This window comes from Capsicum annuum, chromosome 3 (genome assembly GCF_002878395.1).
Source record: "Capsicum annuum cultivar UCD-10X-F1 chromosome 3, UCD10Xv1.1, whole genome shotgun sequence".
Taxonomy (NCBI): Eukaryota; Viridiplantae; Streptophyta; class Magnoliopsida; order Solanales; family Solanaceae; genus Capsicum; species Capsicum annuum.
In genome coordinates this window covers 149,999,999-150,014,059 of record NC_061113.1, presented here as the reverse complement: position 1 = coordinate 150,014,059, position 14,061 = coordinate 149,999,999, and positions in this window count along the sequence as shown.

Here is a 14,061-nt window from a genome sequence, read left to right as displayed (position 1 = left end):
CATAAGTTATTCAGTTGAGACAAAATTAGATATATATTCAGATTTCCCATTAGCCCTTTTTAATACAGATAGTGCTAATGAGAGGCGATATTCTGAACCTAGACTATTAAATATAGTGTGCATTTAAGGGATATTATGAACTTCAGTGTTATGATTTATAAATAGTAGAACCCTATTATTATTGGAAGTATGGGTATAGAAGAGTAGTGGCAAGAAAATGGGATTGGCGATTGATAGAAAGTATAGAGATAAACTTAGGCATATTGTTTAGTTTTGTTAAGGTGATATGTCCTTGTGTACTAGTTTAGTGGAAGGTAGAGAAAGAGTTATTAGTTAAGGAGAATTGTTGTTTGCTTAAAGTATGGAAGGAGTTATTGATGCTATTTATTGTGATTGAAAAGTATAGGATGTTAATGAAGTATTTGGTGATTGAGTACCATTAATTTAGGTGTATGGAAGGGTAAATAGTTGTGATATGTAGAAGTAGTATGCACTAATGGATTATAATGAGATAGGTCATATAATTTTAACTGATTACTATTATTATGAAGATCAGTGGACTAGTGTTTCTTGATGTTTAATTTTATAGCTTCCAAGTAAGAATTGTATGTAAGGTGGGTTGCTAAATTATGTTTAGCACTAGAAGTTAAGTTTGAACAGTTGATGGTCATCAAAGTGGATGTAATGATTTCTTGTTTAGTGGTGCTAGTTATTTGGAAGTGATCTAGTAGGCTTGAACAGTATGTGCAAGAGTTTAAGTCCATTTTAATTCGTAATTAAGTATGATGTTATATGTATGATGAAGAAGTATGCCTAAGGTGATATGTGGTTGCATTATCTTCTAATGTTATTATGTGTAGTGTGTGGTTAGTAGTACCATTAAGTTGCTAAGAGGAAGGAGACTAGTTATATAGTATATGATGTTCTTAATGGCTAAGTTAAAGAGTTGAGTTATGGATAGATGATGATAAACCTTTTTGGTATGATCTTGATTCTCATGGTTTAGAAATATAAGTTTAGAGATGCGATATTAATAGGCTATGATGGAAGAAGTATGGTTTACTAGAGGTTGAAGATATTCGTGTTAAGTGTTAGAATCTAAGTTTGAATCTTTTAAGATTGAGCGAATAAAAATGAGAGTTGAAGCTCTAGAAGGTTTGAACATAGGATGTGGTGAAATTCATGAGGATTCTAAGTTAGTAAGTGTTCAAGATATTATTTTATGATTATTGGGGCTGTAGAAAGATTGGGTTTTCCATTGGAAGAAGTATTAAGAGTGTGTTTTATACTTTTAGGTGTAGACTTTCAGAGTAAGTTTGTTATTTGTATGTATCGTTGTGTTCCAGATTCTAAAGAGCAGGGATTTTAGTCCAGTTTAGAGTTTAGTAAAGGGTTCCTTAGACTTAGAATGATGGCTTAAATCTAAGGGGGAGATGATTGAACAAGTGACCAAGTCTAGCTCTCAGATTCTAGTGGCTATGCCAGTATGTTATAGAACATCAGAGAATAGGGGTGAGGCTCAACCTATTCTTATTCTAGTATTGGTGTTTCAGTTATCCCAATATCTACTCATGCTTTACGTGTTAATTGCATGATCATAGTTCATGTTCATGTATGTAATAGAGGATCATGTAATCTCCGTGTTCCTAGTGTGAGGAGTTCTAATTCATTCAACAGTTGGAATCATATTCCATAAAGTTACAAACTCCAAAATTTAGGTCATGCAACTCATGACTCGTATACTTTACAGTATGTTCAGTTCCAGTACTTAAGCAACACTCTTAGCAATCAACAAAATTCAGATCTATATCATGTATATCCTCAGATTAGATCTATTTAATGAATCCATGTCGTGAACACTCTATTCCTTAGGCCTCGATAAAGTGTCAAGTTATGTTTGGTATCCCTTCATATTTCAGGCCCTGGTATTCCAACCTTTCAGTGACCTTTTCTTAGGTCAAGATAGTGATGATGAACAGTTGCGTAGATGGGAGAGAGTAAATATGTTATGTAAAGATGATTGTATGCTAGTTTTATGTAAGTCTATAAATGAAGAAATATTGTGGTGAAGCTTTTTGTGTATGACTTGGTTAGTCGAGAATATTTTATCGTTCCTTCTAAAAAATAGTACATGGAAGATGTTATTAATAGAGGTGTTAGGGAATACAAGAAAGGTGCTCTTATGGGTATTTGTTTAGAAGCTCATATGTGGTTATGAAGATAGGCTTGAACGTTATGTTGGTATATAAGAGGATAGGTGTGTTGAGCATTAATGAACTTCTAGTAAGAGGATGAATTTTGTTATTAAATTGATAAGAAGAATCATCCTAGAGTGAGTAGTTATGTAAATGCTTGGGGTATTGAATCCATGGTTCAGACTAGTATTATGGTGTTATGTGCAGTACCTCGTGATTTTTAGTTTGGCTTGTCCATGATAAGTGGATTTAGTTCAGTTTAGACTTTAGTAGACGGATTTATTAATGCCCATGTGAGAATTACAAGTTGAATCAAGTGAATATGGTATTTAAAAGGGAATAGTATAGTTGAGGGAGTTCTTGAGAAGTGTTGCTAAGCTTGAAAGTAAGAAGTTGCATTGAATAAGGTGTAGTAATTCTATCCTAGCTTATGATTTATAGATCTATGTTCCATGCTATAGAGTGGTAGCAATGTTGTGATTTCTTATTCAAATGTTTTGTTCAGATCGTGTCCAAAGTTCTTTACTCCCTAATAGCATTAGAAATTTCTTTGAAGAGTGTTAGAGAAATACTCCATCTGAGTATGAGCATTTAGTATTATTCAGTTCGTATAGCGAGCAATCCAGTTTAACAGTCGGACAGACAAATTTTTATAGATTTCCATCTTCCGATTTAGTCTAGTCTTACTACCTAAAATTGTATGATTATGGACATTTAAAGAGTTATTTTATTTGTATCCAGGTAAATTGCGAAATCTAGCTCAGCACATTCATCATACATCAGTTTTAGATTCAAATATTAAGTCATGATTTAGTCCGTAAGTATCCTGTGTATCATCCCAATCTTTTCTTAGTATTTCAACCAAATCAGTATCATTTGGAGATGAACGATCCCAAGGGGGGAGATGTTGTAATAACCTGAGTTTTCATGTCATAAAACTCTCATCTTTTTTCACGAAATTAGATCCATCCTAAAGTAATGATTACTAATAAGTTGATGCTTTCGTTTCTACTTAAGCCATATATCTATTTTCATAAGAATTATGCACACACAGATCAATTCAATAGCTTACTATGTTAAGATTCAGTCATACAGTTTATTTCAGTTGTTCATGATAGCCTAAAGCCTCAGATTCCTCTGTATTTTTAGCTTAATTAGCCACATTTGAGGACAATGTTCCCAAGGGGGAGATATTGTAACACCCCATACTTTTCCTAGCTTAAAACCATCCCTAGGAATGTTAAAGATCTTCTTCAAAGATGAATACCTTTTATTTCATACGGTATTTTCCAGATTTAGACTTTCTATTGTGTGGGACATTGAATGAGATTTCCATCGATACCAAATTCTCTCAAATCCGACACTTGGTCGAGAAGTCATGCCGTTTCTAGTGTTGACAGTGTTTCGACCTTTATTCTAGTAAGCCACCGCGATTCCACCACATCGTGGTGGAAATAGCAATGGAAGCCTCATCACATCGTGGTGGAGGCCAATTCAACATTTGTCAATTTATAGAGGGTCACCGTGATTTCACCGCATCGCATTAAATCCTTAAACAACAATTGTCACAATCCAGTGAGTCACCTCAATTCCTCCGCGTCGCGGTGGGTATCACGATGACCCACTCACCGCATTGCGGTAAGGCCTTAATCGGCAACCCAGTTACGAATTTTAAATCCCAAGGGCAGTTTAGTCTTTTGCCCATATGCCAAATCATGAAAACAGATGATTAAGTGTATTATTGAGCACAATATACTCATTTTTCATCAATTCTTTTTCAAAGAAAACTCTAGGCTTCAATATTCAACTTTATGAATTCCCCAAATTCCACCATTGTTTCTTCAAGAAATTTCTAAATTAAGGATTCCCAAATCAAGACAATCAAGAATCCATCTTCAAGTATTCAAATAGGAATCCAAATTCAAGTTTCTCCATTTAGTCACTAAACAAGGTATGTGGGGTTATGAACAAGGACAATCCTTTCATCCATGTGCCCAAAATTTATTTCAAATTTCAATTTTTACTAAATTTTATCTGATTTCCCATGAAATTCAAGTAAGGGTTCATACCCATTATTGTTATTTACAAGCTTATGCGAATTTGAGTGATTTAGAAATTGAATTACATGATTATGTTCATATTTTCATGCATATTGCAGAAATTTCCAGATTTTGGGTTGATTTATCCATATTTACATTATCAAGCATGAAGATTTTGATGTTTTGACATGAGTTTACTACATGGGTCACTAAGCCCTAATCAAAGATTGTTATTTTGAGATTTTTTGTGCTATAAGCACCTTATTATTAGATTCTACTAAGATTATAGATAAAGATTTGACCTTTTTGGTGTCAGACTAGATATGAAATCCACTTTATAGATTTAGATTATAGATTTATCTTTACAGATATACAGGTGGTTTTGATTATAAACTATTATACTATTTTAAAAGTGGATTTCCCTCAGAATGAGCATACAGATTTAATGTAGTAGTATTTACCACCGAGATGGGTACTGGTTTCATACCCTAGAACTATGTGCCAATGTAGGATTCAGATTGTTCCCACTTCTATGTGGATAAAAGATATGTGATCACTTAGATAGGTTATACTCCCTGGCAAGATTATGAATCCTCTTCCCAACATGAGGATTCCTCCTTAAGGGGACAGGAACGTTGGACTCCATTCTAGCTCACATGGTTTGTGTAGGTTAGAAGGATCTCCCTTTAGATAAAATATTTTTCCCATGCAGAATAAGTTTTCAGATTTCTAAACCCTTAAGATAAAGTGTTTTCCCTACAGTTTAATAGTAAAGATTTTTTGAAAACTTAGTGTAAAGGCTCATAGTTTACCGAGATTATGCTTTACAGAAAGATAACAGTTACAGACTTCAACTTTTAGATTTCAGATTTTAAAAGTGAGCACTCTCTACACTTAGACAATATGATTTACAAACAGAATACAACTATAGCTTTTAGAACTAAATGTTATGACTCACTAGATTTATAAAGAATGACTTGCTTCTCATGATTATTATTTTCAGTATTTCAGATATTCCAGCTAATGTGAGTCATTTACATTTAGCATGCATTGTTTTACAAATTTTTATGATGAGATGATATTTTTACTTATGCATTCACCCCCATATACTCAGTATATCCTCAAAGTACTGATCCACATATATGTATATGTGCTACATTGTCTCATAATATAGGTATCAGTTCCGTTGTAGCACGCATACCATATTCAGATAGTTTATAGTTTCTAGTCAGTAGGTGATGAGTCCTCTTGATTTAAGGGCTTGAGTCAGTCATATAGTTTGAGCGGTATTGTATTTTTATTTATTTAGTCATATTGATTTAGGATAGTTGGGGGTCATGTCTCGACTACCTATAGTCAATACAAGTAGAGGCTTCATAGACAGTCAGTAGAGTCAATGTATTTAATTCCAGTATTGTTCTGTAAAAGGAGAGTTGTAAACATTTTAATTTAGTTCTGTATTGATCAAATTTAGAAAAGAGTTATCTTTAACTTATTTCAATCAGATTTATATATTTTATTCAGTTGCTTATGAGTTATGCAAGTAGAAGGGTTAGCTTTGGATCACTTGTGGTGCTAAGCACCATGAGATGTCTTAGGACCATTTTCGGGGCGTTACACATACTCTCTCCTTCTTTTAATAATCATTCTAGTTGTGTCTCCTTCTTTGACCTCTCTAACTAGGACATGGGGACCATTAAGTATTATATATCAGCTCATTGTCCTCAGCCATAATAAAGTCATACATCATAGTTTTCCACCACCCATAGTTCTCCCTATTAAATCTAGGTGGTATAGTGGTGTATTTCCCATATCCCAGAATGGGTAGAGAAGCCATGATAACTAAATCACTTTAGGTATGCACCTTTTAGAGTGTTCTAGCTCTGAAACCAATTGATGAAATATAGGGGGTTGCACCACACTATGAGGGACCAGGTTCCTTAGAGTCAGACACAGGTAACAAACTAGTAATGCAGTAAGGAAGCTAAAACATTTCAGGAATTTAAAGACCACAAATATTTAACGTGGAAAACTCCTTGCTTAAGGGAGGAAAAACCACAGCTTACCTATACAAGAACTCAACAATCCACTATAATCAACCTATTGATTACAGACTTGATTTGAACTTAACTCTAGGATAAACTAGTTTGTAATAACTCTATTACAAACCTACCTTGACAACTCTGTCAAAAACTTACATTGATATTGCTCAGCTCTAATCCAATATCAAACTCAGGTACCTCTACCTAAGCACTCTCATGAACACAAAGAAAGAAGGATTACTCTTATAATACAAGTAATTCAAATCCAGACTCAAACATGACTCAAGAATACTCACTATTTTAGCACACATACAAACTATGAACTTGAGCAATATTGCAAAGTTGAGTTTTCACCTTTTCCCATTTCTGTATTTTGATTTGCAAAAACTCACCAATTGAGAAGAATTATTTTCCTTTTATACTAGAATAATTATTAAGGTATAAATTAAGTTGGGCTAGATGTACTGATGGGTACAAGCTCACCTGTGTAGTTTGTTACAATAGAAGAAACAACTACATAAGATAGTGAAAACTGTATATTTCCATGAAGTCCCTGGGACCTGGTTTCTTTTTCTCAGCTTCTTACCATCAAAACAAGATTTAACAATTTGAAGACCTAGGGAACTGGTCTCTTGTTATCAGCTGATCATTATCAAAACAAGATATAGCAGCCTATGAGACTGGTTACTAGATGGAGAGTATGCTGGGATTAAAGGAATCTGTCTACTTGAACTCAAAAATACTATTTCACTATGCCTTTTATGGATTAGATGCTTTGTGGGTCAATATAAAATTTCTATTGCTTTTAAGGACTAGGAAAAGACTACCTTCATCTGCCCTTATGAACTTTTGTATTCAAGAGGATGCCGTTCAGATTAACAATGCTCATGCCACCTTTTGGAGATTTATGATGTCTATATTTTCTGTCATTATGGATGACATGATAAAGGTTTTCATGGGTGACTTTTTAGTCATTGGGGACTCTTTTGATGTCTCTTCGGCCCATTTAGACACACTTTAGATATGTGAGGAGTGCAACCTGGTGTTAAATTAGGATAAGTGCCATTTTATGGAAAAGAAGGGTATTGTCCTTGGGCCCAAAATCTCAAAATAAGGAATTGGGGTATATAGATAAAAGTTGAAGTGATTGAAAAATTACCTTCTCTAGTCTCAGTAAAAGGTATCTAAAGTTTTTTTGGTTATGCTGGCTTTTATCACAGGTTCATCAAGGTCTTCTCCAAAATTGCTAAAGCTCTACGCAAGATTTTTGAGAAGTAGGTGAAATTTGTTTTTGATGATGCATTTATCAAGGCCTTTGAGTTCCTTAAGGAGTGGTTGATTTTGACTTCTATTATTGTATATTGTAATTGGTTATTACCATTTGAGGTTATGTGCGATATGAGAGGAGTGACTTTAGGTGTTGTCTTTGTCCAGAGGTGTGAGTAAATCCTTCATGCTATCTATTCTGCCAATAAGGCATTAAACCCTACATAGAAGAACTATACAGGAGTTTCTTATGGTTGTTTTTTCCTTTGAAATGTTCAGGTCTTACTTAATTTGGACCAAAGTGATAGTCCATATAGATCATGTAGCATTGAGGTATCTTATGTCAAAAAATGCTAAGCTGAGATTGATACATTGGGTCCTCTTCCTATAAGAATTCTACTTTGAGGTAAAAGATTAGAAGGGAATAGAGAACTAGGTTGGTGAACACTTACCTCGCCTTGAGGAAGAGCAAATGCAAAAATTAGGAGATGATCTTGACATAGATGATACTTTCCTAGTTGAGCTGGTCTTGGTAGCATTGTAAGACTTAATCACTTGCTTTACTAACTTTTCCAACTTTTGGCAAGTGATTTTTTTCTAAAATAGTTGTCATCTCAGTAGAGAAAATGGTTAATGCATGAGGTACGGAAAGTTTTCAAGGATGAACCTTATCTATTTCCTATTTGTATGGATGGAGTTATTTAGAGATGTATTCCTGAGGTCACGATGATAAGCATCCTTAAGGATTATCATTTATCACCAGTTGGGGCTCATCATGGTGGTACCATCACATCCCATAAGATTCTTCAATGAGGGTATTATTGGCCTACTATCTTTAAGGATGATCATAATTATGCTCAAGACTGTGACAAGTGTCAGCGTCAAGGCATACTTCATGGATACATAAACTCCCCGTGACACCTATCTTGGAGTTAGAGTTGTTTGATGTATAGGGAATCCGCTTGATGGGTCCGTTTGTGAGCTCCTATAGTATGAAGTACATTTTAGTGGCAGTCAACTACATTTTGAAGTGGGTAAAGGCAGTAACGCTTCCCAACAATAAAGGTTGAGTGTCACTACATTCCTAAAAGAACATATTTTCTTGATTTGGCACTCCACGTGCTATTATAGTAATGGTGGGTCTTACTTCTATAATCATTTTTTCAAGACCCTACTCGAAAAATATAGGGTGAAACATAAGGTAGGGGACACCTTACCATCCTCAAACGAGCGGTCAAGTTGAGGTCTCCAATAAAGAGAACAAGTCTATATTGGTAATGACTGTGAATGCAAATAGGACTGATTGGACAAGAAAGTTGGAATATACACTATGGGCCTATCGAACAACTTTTAAGATCTCATAGTTTCCTTCCCATGTCAGCTTGTGTACAAAAATGCATGTCCCTTTTCATTCAAACTTGAGAATAAGGCACTATGGGCTTTGAAAAATCTAAATCTAGAGTGGTATAGTGCACTAAGTTGAGGTTGAGCAAGGTAAAGTCGTTGGATGAATTCTAGCTCCTTGCTTATGATAGTTCTTCTCTATACAAAAAAGGATAAATCTGTATCATGAAAAGAAAATCAATATAGAGTGTTCGAGCCAGGTGATTTGGTCTTGTTGTATAATTTAAGACTTTATTTGTTTCCTGGAAAGATGAAGTCTAGGTAGTATGGACCATTCATGGTGGTTTGGGTGTTCCCATATGGTGTTATTGAACTAGAGCATGATGGTGAGGCCCTATTCAAGGTGATTGGGCATCGGGTGAAGCACATTATAGGAAATCCTGATGAGGTGAAAGTATGTGTTGATATGGAACTGGTGAAGTCTGAGTAACCAAGGTAACTGTATCGTGTCGTAATGTTAAATTAGGCATTGCATGGGATGCAACCCACGGGCTGGTTGGTAAAGTCTGAGTATCCAACTTGGCAATGTCGTTCCGTGATGTTTAATCAAGTGTTGCATGGGAGGCAACCCATTTTCGTACTTATTACATTATAGGGTAGATTATGTGTTCAAGGTATAGGGCTGGAGGTTGCAGAAAAAGGCCAGACAACTTTCTGGTGCGAGGTCCTAATGCCCCACCTTACGGGTCATTGTACTCATTCCCAGAGTTGTAGGGTGTTGGAACTCACACCACTGTCTAGTAATTGCCCTAAGTCATTATGACTGGAGACCCAGGTAAGGTTCTAGTCATAATAGGGGGAGTCTATGACTCATTGTCAGCCACAATGAGTCATTAAAATCACTCATTGCCAAGATTGATATCACAGGCCTAGTGGGTCGACCCAACCCAAATCGGGCGGTTTAAATGAGAATAAAGGTCAATTTTTGATTATCTTTCCATTTGAAATGTCCGAGATTCCCTCCATTATCCAAATTGACCAACTATGACATAAAAACACTCTAAATTTATTTTCTATAATCACATTCAAAGAATTAAAACTCACAAAATTGAACTCTTAGGAACCAGGGAAAAAATCTATTAAGTTTCAAAGAATCTGAAGAAGGAATCAAGTACCAATAACACCAAAAAATGATGCCACCAAGAATCAAACCCCAAGGAAATAGCCCTCCACCCCCACTCATTATCTCAGCAATGGACCCACTGACAACGAGGAGTTAAGTGGTTCAGTGAAGGAATACCCAATCGAAGGGGCGACAGAGCCACAAAAGAAGTTAACTAGGGGTGTCAAAGCTACTCCAGAGGAAAATACACCACCTTGGGCTAGGCCAAGGATGAAAAATCCTATAAAATCACCACCCACTCATAGTCCTAGTCTAAAGAGGACAGTGAGTCAGGGGATGACTCTATTCTTGAAGATGAAAACAAAGAAGAAAATGGTGGGTTTGAGAATGGGAAGTGTGACTACAAGTGGTCCAAGGATGAAAATAGGGGGATAAGGAAGAGAACGAATTGAGTGATACCTAGATCGAAATACCACCCCCTCCTTCACCTGCTGCACCTCTTCAGATAGAGACTAGCGTAATACCTATCATCAACTGATGGGGGTACCTCGATATGCTTGACTTATACAACAAAGATAGTGACCTTAATTCTTCAACTGGAAAAATAAAGAGAGGTATTTATTTAGAGTGAAGGTTCAGTACTACTGGTATATTAGAGATACCAAAATTTGAGGCAAGATTCAGACATTACCACTTCTAAAGTATGGACCAAGCTTTAGGCTAGTATAACCCAGTATTAGTGTGGGAGTTTTATGCTACATATCAGATAGAGCTAAAGCGGTTATATCCACAGGGGCGATTATGAAAGGGTAGTCACCCATTGATAAATATTTTGATCAGAGGTGTTTGGGTGAACATCTCTACTAGAACAGTTTCCAGTGTTCTCCATGGGCTGAAATTCAAGTTATCGACAATACTGACTATCACATGGATGATATGTGGAAAGTAAAGATAAAACAAATTATTTTAGAGTATAAGTTGACTTATTTCAAATGTATGTTTTATTTTATTACTACGGCGCAGGGGAAGCCTTGGGTTGTTAGAGATGTTAGCTCTTCATCATATATTACAAAGGGTAGTCTGAAATTTTTGGCAAAGGCTTGGTGGACGTTTGTGCCTCATAGGTTAAGTCCCAATTATGTGGATAATTTACTCAGTCCAGATCGAGCCACCATAGTTATGGGTATTTTGGAGGGCTACAGGATATATGTATCTAAGTTATAGCAAGGGAGATCCATAAATAAAAAGTGAGAATAGATACAACACTATCATTCCTATGTTTACTGAAGCAGTTATGCTTGGATCTGGGAGTACCAGAGATCTCAGTAGTTGATCAGTTCTTATAGGTTTGGAGGACTACTGACTTGGTATTGATTTGATACATGGCTAACCCTATCTCCAAAGCTGCGAAAGTGGAAGCCACATTGATTAAAGAGGTATTCTAGGATGGAAGGCATGTCATAGACACTCTAGGGTTCACTAATATTATTGAAACCCTTATTAAGACTTCCTAGTCTAAGCCTCAAGCTTTAGATGTAGCAGGTACCTCCTAGACTCTGACTTCAGCTTTTATAGTAAGATCATTCACGTCTAGGTCAAGCCCAGCTAGGTATGCTTAAGTCCTACAGGAATTCTTGGATGACTTGGTAAAGAAGTTTGGCATAATTGAGAAGAAAGTAAAGAATATAGAACATGGGGTTAAGCCATGGGTACAGGGAGAGATTAGGAGTGATTTAAAAGGCATATAGACCCAGTTTGATGGGTTTAAGAGGTGGATCATCCAGAAATAGGTAGATGTCCAGTCCCCAGATCTGGCGGGGATACATGAGGAGCTAGCCATACTTTGGGCTACCATAGAGGACATGCATGCGATACATTTTCCTTTTATTCCTATCATTAAGGAGATTATTAAGGATAAGGTGCTAGATATTTGGGGCACACGCAAGGGAAAAGCTATTGAAGAGGTTAGTGGATCGAGGTCATAGAATAAAGAAAGAGGAGTAGGAAGAGTAATAAGGAATTTGAGGTGGCCAAGGCGACAGTGCTGATTCTGCATAGAACCACCAGATGAGGGCCTATGAGACGGCGATGGGAGCAAAAAGATCCCAAGTTATTAATGAGATGGCTGCAGATGTAATTGAGTTGAGTAGGAGAACTGCTGCTCCCACCCGATAAGCACCATTAAGCGCACCATCCACTATTGGTGCCACTGTTGATTTTAGCATCTCGGCCATTCATAGGACCACTATTGATGAGAGCGGATCCCATTCTAAGGCCCCTCGACACTGACATTACATGATTTAGTGCCTAGGGATCCTAAGTATGTCTGTGCCCCTTGTATTTACATTATAGACTTGCAGGTGGCAATGCATAAGTTTTTGGTTGGGGGTGGGGGTGTACCACATAACTGCTGTGGGTTTTTGTTGCCATGATTCTTTTCCCGTTGGCCATGGTCTGAATATAGAACCAATATGCATAGAATAAAATTGTTTTATGATGTGTTTTGTTTTGTATTGTGTTGTGTTTGTGTTTAGATAAGTCGAAAATAAGTACCTATGGCAGTTGATGTGGTTTTTTATGCTATGTACCTTAAATATGTTGAAAAATGAGACCTCTCCAAAAAATTTATTTTGAACTATATGTGATGTGATATATATGTGACCACTGTGAATCTCATTATTGAATTAGGATTAGAAACATAATAATATTAGCTAACCATTGCATGAATGATATAGATAGCAATTTTTGATGCGACCCTGTACTATATGTGTGTGAGATACAACTTAGTTCCCTTTGTGTATGGAATCTAGAACTTGTCCGATTAGTCTTTCCTAGGTTTTAGTATAGTTAGGAAAGGATCATAGGCCGTATTTTCAATCAGTTCACTTGTAGTCTAAATAACTAACCAAATGCGAATAAGTTTCCCTTGATCCCCATTTTGAGCCTAAATCGATCTATTTTCTTATTTACACCTTTCACCTTCCTATTTATACTACAATGAGCCTATTTTGGCCCTGGTGTTTCTTGGACATTGTGTACCTCACCTCAAGTAAATAACATAAGTTAAGGGTGGGTATCATAGGGATGCATGATCTAAAATAGGTATGAAGAAGGGTAAAAAAGAGAAAAGAAATAGGGCTGGGTGTGGTAGAAAAAGAAAAGAAAAACTTGATTGAAAAAAAGAAAGTTAATGGTTGATGATCTCAAAGGAATTTTTGAGCTTGTAATGTAGGTTCGGATATCATTTGGCAATAACATGGCCAAACCCTTCCTTGAACATCTACATCACACTATTTAATCTTCCCTTTTGACAATGGGCCACTCCTCTTTTCTCTTGTCTCTTTTCATATGCCTACTTTTTTCTTTCTTTGTTCACCCATTTCATTCTATTCCTTTTCTTACAATTTTTATACAAGTCTTTCCTTTTTGGGACCCCTTTTTTTTTCTATTCATTTGTTTCAATACTTAGGCACGTAGGCATTTCACTTACAACATTGTGGCCCCATACTTACTTCCATCAATCTTCACTACCCTCAACTTAGGATTTTATCCTCAATTTGTATTTTCAAGTTCAAGGAGGGTATGGTTCAAAAAAAGGATAAAAGAATGGTTCACGACTTGTAATGTGATTGCCAAAGAAAGGTCTAAAGGCTCAAAGTGGGTAACTAGGGATTGCGTTTATGAATGGGTAGAATTTTTAGGCTAAAGTGGTTTTCCAATGTCACAAAGATGACCTAAGATCATTTCTCCAACCAAATACAATCAAAATTAGCTTTAAATAACTTAAAAGGAAAATTCTAGATAACACAAGTATACAAGAGAGGAATGTTAAAAGCTTACCACACATGGAAATAAAAATTTGCTAAGGAGGCTCAATTGCCCATCCCGATAGAGACAGAATTGGAGTATCTATCACTATTAACAAGCCAAACATTTGTGGAGTGACAAAAAGAGAAAGAGTTTTGCTAAAAGGTTGCTCACGTCCATGCCTTTGATTTTTGAAATTTTTTTTGATGAAGGGTGTTGTTTGTTTTGCATTTGCACCACACTCA